Below are 6,249 nucleotides of genomic sequence, written 5' to 3'. Positions count from 1 at the left end.
AGGTCGAGGAAGCAACTTGGGAGCAGGAGGCAGATATGCAGACTCAGTATCCCAAGTTGTTCAGGTAAAATTTTGAGGACAAAATTTCTGTAAGGAAGGGATAGTTGTTACGTCCCAAAATTACTTAATAAGGCTTAGGGCCTTGATTAGGGAGCCAGGATGGCAATATATGGAGTTATATGTTTACTTCATATATTTGATTGTGATTATGTGAGTTATATGATAATGTAACTAGGTGTGCATGTTTAGGGGACTTAAATATGCATGTGGGCCCGTTTCTTATTAAAAGGGCAATTTTGATAATTTGGCCCGTTATGAGCATAATTGTATATAAGTGCATATATTTGATATATGTGCGAGACCACATTATTATGTGGTTTTATTTGAGTTATTTGGCACTAGACGATCTCTAGGAGCAGGTTAGCAGGAAAGTCAACGGGACCCAATACCCGACTCGGGGCGGGTCAAGGGGTATTTTGGGTGTTTGGAATTTAATTGAGTTATCAAGTAATGGGACTGTACAATTGGGGATATATTTGGAGTTCGCGAGTTTAGGAGGAAATACTGGGGAATTTGACCATTCTGCCCTTGGGGACGTTTTTGGAACCCCGAGCCTCGGGATTAGCTTAAATGAAACTTAAGCCTTAGGAAACATAAAGAAACACTCAGAAATGTACCACTGCCCGGCTCACTTTCTCTCTCTTCCTCTCTTTCTCTCTAAGCTACCTCAAACTAGTTTTCTTGAGGAATTAAGAGGATTGTGGCTGGAAACCAAAGAATAGAAGGATTGGGATTGAGATTTGGATAGCTTGTGGCTAGGGGATCTTCATTCACGACTAAGGTAACAATTCAATCTCTTCGTTGTAACTGAATTTTAGTAAAATCCATGGTTTTTCTTGAGGTGTTTTTGAACCTTATAGCTCAAAAGTGAATTTGGTGTTTTGATGAGTTTTATTACTAAATTCTTGTTGGGTTTTGCTGCCGAGAAGATGTTAAAACTGTTGTGGTAATTGAATTATGGTTTTGGGGTGAAATTGGGATAGTTTGGGTTGAATTTGGCTGTTGGAAAATAAGGAAAATCTAGGTTCACAGGGCCAAGTCGTGACTCTGTTCTTGAGGGGCCTCAACTCAGCTGAACGCAGGGCCCTGGGAGGCCTCTATCTGGGAGGTGCGCCGCGACCCTCTTGGTTAGGTTGTAGCTCGCATCCCTTTGGCAGAGGGAGAGGGCCTCAAATTAGAGGGGACGCGCCGTGACCCTTAAGGGCAGGTCACAACTTGCCTTTGCAATTTTGGCCTTGGGGATTTTTTAATGATAGGAACCTTTTCCTTAGGGCTCGGGATCGATTCTGCTACCCGGTTTAGTGGAACTCGAGGTCCCGGAGGCTAGGACCCAGTCTGGAAGCCTTTATTTGCTCGTGATTGATGGAATCCTATATTATGGTTGTGACTAGGTTATCGCTAGGGGCTTGGGATCGGGATCGTGCTCGAATGTCGTCCTTATTTTACGCTATACTCGGACCTGAGGTAAAAACAATTCACCCAATACGTGTTATATGTGATCAGGGCTTGGCCCGACTATTATCCATAATTATGTTTAGGGCTTGGGCCCCTGAGAACATTTATGTTTATGCTATTGTTTCAACTGTTGATTGATCCTACATGAATATTCTATAACTGCTTAAGTGTTTCATGTTCGTTGCATGGATTCCGTGGTTAGGGCCTGAGGCCCTGTTAGATAGGTATGATTAGTATTATGAGTACAGTTACTCAATGGTGTTATGTGATTAACATACATGCGTGCTCGTTTTGTTGGGATATGCCTATTCATATATGTTTCTGTATTGAAGTTTGAATACCTGGATCAGGGCTTAACTTATTAGTCAAGGACAGCAAAAGCGCGATGCGCGTTGGTGGAAAGGCTTAGGCCTAAATTAGCAATGTACTATTACGTTGGCCAACCCTATGGTCGTTGGAAAACCAAAGGTGTTGGGCTAGCTCTATGGCTGGTTATTCAGAGCTAAGGGCGACGGCCCCAGGTGACTATATGGTCACATAGCTAGGGCATAGTCCCCAGGGTTGGCTCTATGGTCAACTATTCAGGGCAGCGGCCCCAAATTGGTCCAATGACTATTATTTTGTAGCTGAATGACTATATGTGTAGGTTATTATTGTTGGATATACTAGATAAGCTTCTTGAAATATGTATTTCTGTTTATGCACATGTTGAGTTTTCTTGCTGAGCCTTGGCTCACGGGTGCTTTATGGTGCAGGTAAGGGGAAGGGAAAGCTTGACCAGCCATGAGTTGGAGAGCTTCGGTGGTGGCGTGTACATATGTGGCTGCTTGACCACCACGACCGAGGATATTTCAAATGAACTAGGGTTGTAGCCTTATTTTTGCCGCTTAGGTCAGCTATATGTAATTTTTTATGTATATACACCTTTTTAAAAGTTTAGTTGTAATATTTTGGGATCCCATGATTGTATGAAACTTTTTAAATAAAAGTCAATGGTTCCTTTGACCAAATTTTTTAACCCTATCCCTTGACATTAACCATAGTTACACGTTTTAAGCCAAATGACTTGATTAGCAAGTCTGACACAATTTAAAGTACGCAGTGTAACGGTCCTGGATTAGGAGGACGTTACATTTGTTATCCTCTTAAATGTGAAGTCTGCGAATGAGATCTTCAACCCTCATTTCCTTTCGCTTGTGCTTCAGATAATTTTTTAAGTCTAGCCATGCAGGGGTAGCTTCTCTATAATAGCAGCTACTTGGAAAGACTCACTCAAGACCATCCCTTCAAAATGTATTCCATGGATGATCAACTGAAGATCTTGCACTTGGCTTATCACATTTTTGGAATCCTACCTCTTGAATTTCAAGAATTGGCCAACTAAGAATTTCTTGGCTCCAACATATTCGGCTTTGTACTTGTGGTCCAAAAAATCCCACAATTATTTAGCTGTTTTCTTCACACTATACAACGAATCAGACAAGCCATTCAGAATATAATTCCTACAAAGGAATGCAGCGTGCTTCCATGCCTCAAATGCATGTTGAGTTTGCACATCTACTTCGTCATCTCCAACCGTTGGAGGATCCTCTTTCAAGAATCTCACAAGACTCAATGTTGTTAAGTAGACTAGGATTTTCTGCTGCCAGGTCTTAAAATTCACACCAGTGAATTTTTTCGGTTTCTCATTATGGCTCACAGGAATTATTGGAACCGAAACTTGCACAAGTTGGTCCCTTGACGACTGGTTCTTTGTGGTCGAAGCCGGAGTTCGGGGAGATCCACCAGTGCTTTCAGTAGGAATAACATCCATGTTTTCAACCATGTCTAAATGGTGAAATAAAAAAAATTGCACTTTTAGAAATTACGTTTTAAGATCAAAATTGAAAACTAACAATTACATCATACTTGAATGGTGAGTATACACATGTGATAGGCAGTGAAGAAACCATTTATAATGAGACATTTAAATACATATATAATTTTCTATATATATATATATTTAAAAGTAATTTTAACTTTATACATAATTTAAATATGCAAAAACTCAAAAAAAAACATATAATGGGAAAAAAACGTAACACTCTCCCTTTTTTCTATATATATGTATATATATATATAATTATGCATAAATAATATTAGTATATATATAAAAGACAATAAAAGAAAAATATATATATACATGTACCAGACGAAATATAAATTCCCATCAATTGAAATATATTTACCAATTTTTTTTCTTTCTTTATAATTTCAATACATGGATATGAAACAGAAAGAAATTAAGATATAGAAATAATTATATATGAATATCTCTTAATTATGATACAATTATATATGAAATATATATATAGCATAAAATTTAATATGAGACAATTATATATGAAACATATATATAAAACATGAAATTTAATACGAGATAATTATATATGAAACATATATATAGAATATGAAATTTAATACGAGATAATTATATATGAAACATATATATAAAACATTAAATTTAATATGAGATAGATAAGATAATTGAAACCTACAAAGAAAATTTTATGCAAATCTATATAATTTTCATGCACATATATATATATTGAGTAGAACATGAAGAAAAAAAATAGGTACCTGTTGACCCTCGAATTGGTCAACGACACGGAGTCAAGTAAAACGATAGAAAATGAGATGAAATCAAGACAACTAGATAAACAGCACAAAATATTTATAGTGGTTCGATCCCAATAAGATGGTAATGACCTACGTTCACTTAGTGTTCTTATTGATGTAAATCCCAAGTACTGTGATCAATAAACTCAGGGCACATGAGTTTCACTAGTTTCAGGATGAATACAAATATGGTGGATAAAAACACTCTATTTCTGTCTTAGAATTCTAAAGTTCCAAATAGTAAAAATCCCAAAAAAATGTCCCCTCTCTTGAGCCATTTGGTTCTTATTTATAGGCTCAAGGAGTTCTACATGGGCCAATTGGCCTTAATTTTATTTAACACAGGCGTATCTAAATAATAATGGAAATTACAATCAATACATAATTACAAAATTACATATCTGAAGGAAATAAATGAAAATTTGCGACCAGACTGGTCGCCCATAATTATGTTGTCTGATGAGCCAATTCTCTTCTGGTCGATGGTCGAACAGACCATACTTACTTAAACTGCCATGGGTATCCCACGTGTAGGCCAATCCTGCCACATCATCAGGTAGTCCATTTTTTGGTAAACATTTGTCCCCCAAGTTTATTTTACTGCGACCAACATAAAGTAAACTTAACCGACCGACCCTTTGTATGACCTATCACATCTATCAGTACCTTTTCGAAAAAGTAGCTAATTATGGCTGTTGCAGTTTCCCAAAACCATTTTGATGGCTAACACGTTTCCCCACGTCTTGAAAATTCACTCCCATCATTACCTCTTTTACAGTGCCATGATCAATATAAATAACTCGCCCTCCTCACTTTTTACCTTTTACCACTCTTCTTTTCCTCAAGACTCTGAAGAACAAAGCAAGAACAAATCATAAAAAACTTGGCGATCCGAGGTGTGTCTGGCCAACCGCTTGTATCAACGCTCGCAACCCCACTTCAATCTTTTATTCAAGTAATTTTCCAAATCTTCTTTGTTTTTGACATGCCATGAAACTTTCATTTCTCTAGTTTTCTGATATTCGGTGCTTTGAGTTTTTGAATGTTCTTGAGAAAAAATTATTTTGGGGTAATCAGGCTTGTAGGTAGTAGCATGATAGGACAGGAGTTTAAATTTGAAAAAACACTAAATGAGGCTTAGGAATTGGCTTGGGAAGTAGGATTACTGAGTTAGGGCGCAAAATCAAAGTAAAATTTGATTTTGATGCACTCGGAAAATCTGGGTTTTTCCCGTCTATTTTCGAAGTCGAAAAGTTTCCCTGAAAAATCTTTTCACTTCTGATTTTTAATCTGTTTTTTCAAACTATTCGAATGTTTTTAGTGTTTACGTTAGAATGCTGCTGGTCGTATAAAAGCTTATCTTTTATACACGAGCAACGTTATCCCAACGTTTCCACTGCTTCTGTCTGTTGGCCGTAGATTCTCATCTCCCCTTTTTTGTTCCCAGGTTTTCATGCACGATCCTCGGGGAGGTGAGAGGCCGATTGACGACGACTTGCTCGCGCTACTGTTCGAGGATCAAGAACAGTCATGACTGCCATTTTCAAAAATTCCTTTTTCTCAACATAACTCAGCAAATAGACCTCCGACCAATTCAACAAATATGAGTCGCGTAAAATCTATTGCTCAAAGAAAGAAGAAAACAACCAACCCTTCTTCTAACCAACCTTCCCCTTACACTAAGGACCCTTCTACAAATCCAAAACCTGTAAATATTGTTCAACCCAAAATCCAAACTAAAGCCCGACCTCGCGACGGCCTTAGGCCAAAGGTCGAATGGTATGTAGCTCCTCCTAGCACATTTCAGCTAGGATGGTAAACAACTATCTCAAGAAGTACGGTCTTCCTGGGATAACCCTCATCAAACCTTCACCTGACCAGCGGGCAAACGTGCCTGGGGGCGCCTTCAGTGCCTGGTCGAGGTATCATATCGAGGCAAGGGAAATCTTGCCTCTGCACGAATTCTTTCAAGGGGTGGCCAATTATTTTGAGGTCGCCCCCTTCCAAATCACCCTCAATGGATATAGATTATTATATGCACTCTATATCCTTTATAACCATAAGAAGTGGCCAGTA

The sequence above is a fragment of the Humulus lupulus genome, chromosome 3 (genome assembly GCF_963169125.1).
Source record: "Humulus lupulus chromosome 3, drHumLupu1.1, whole genome shotgun sequence".
Taxonomy (NCBI): domain Eukaryota; kingdom Viridiplantae; phylum Streptophyta; class Magnoliopsida; order Rosales; family Cannabaceae; genus Humulus; species Humulus lupulus.
The sequence above is the reverse complement of the archived record's forward strand: the minus strand, read 5'-3'. Positions refer to the sequence as shown.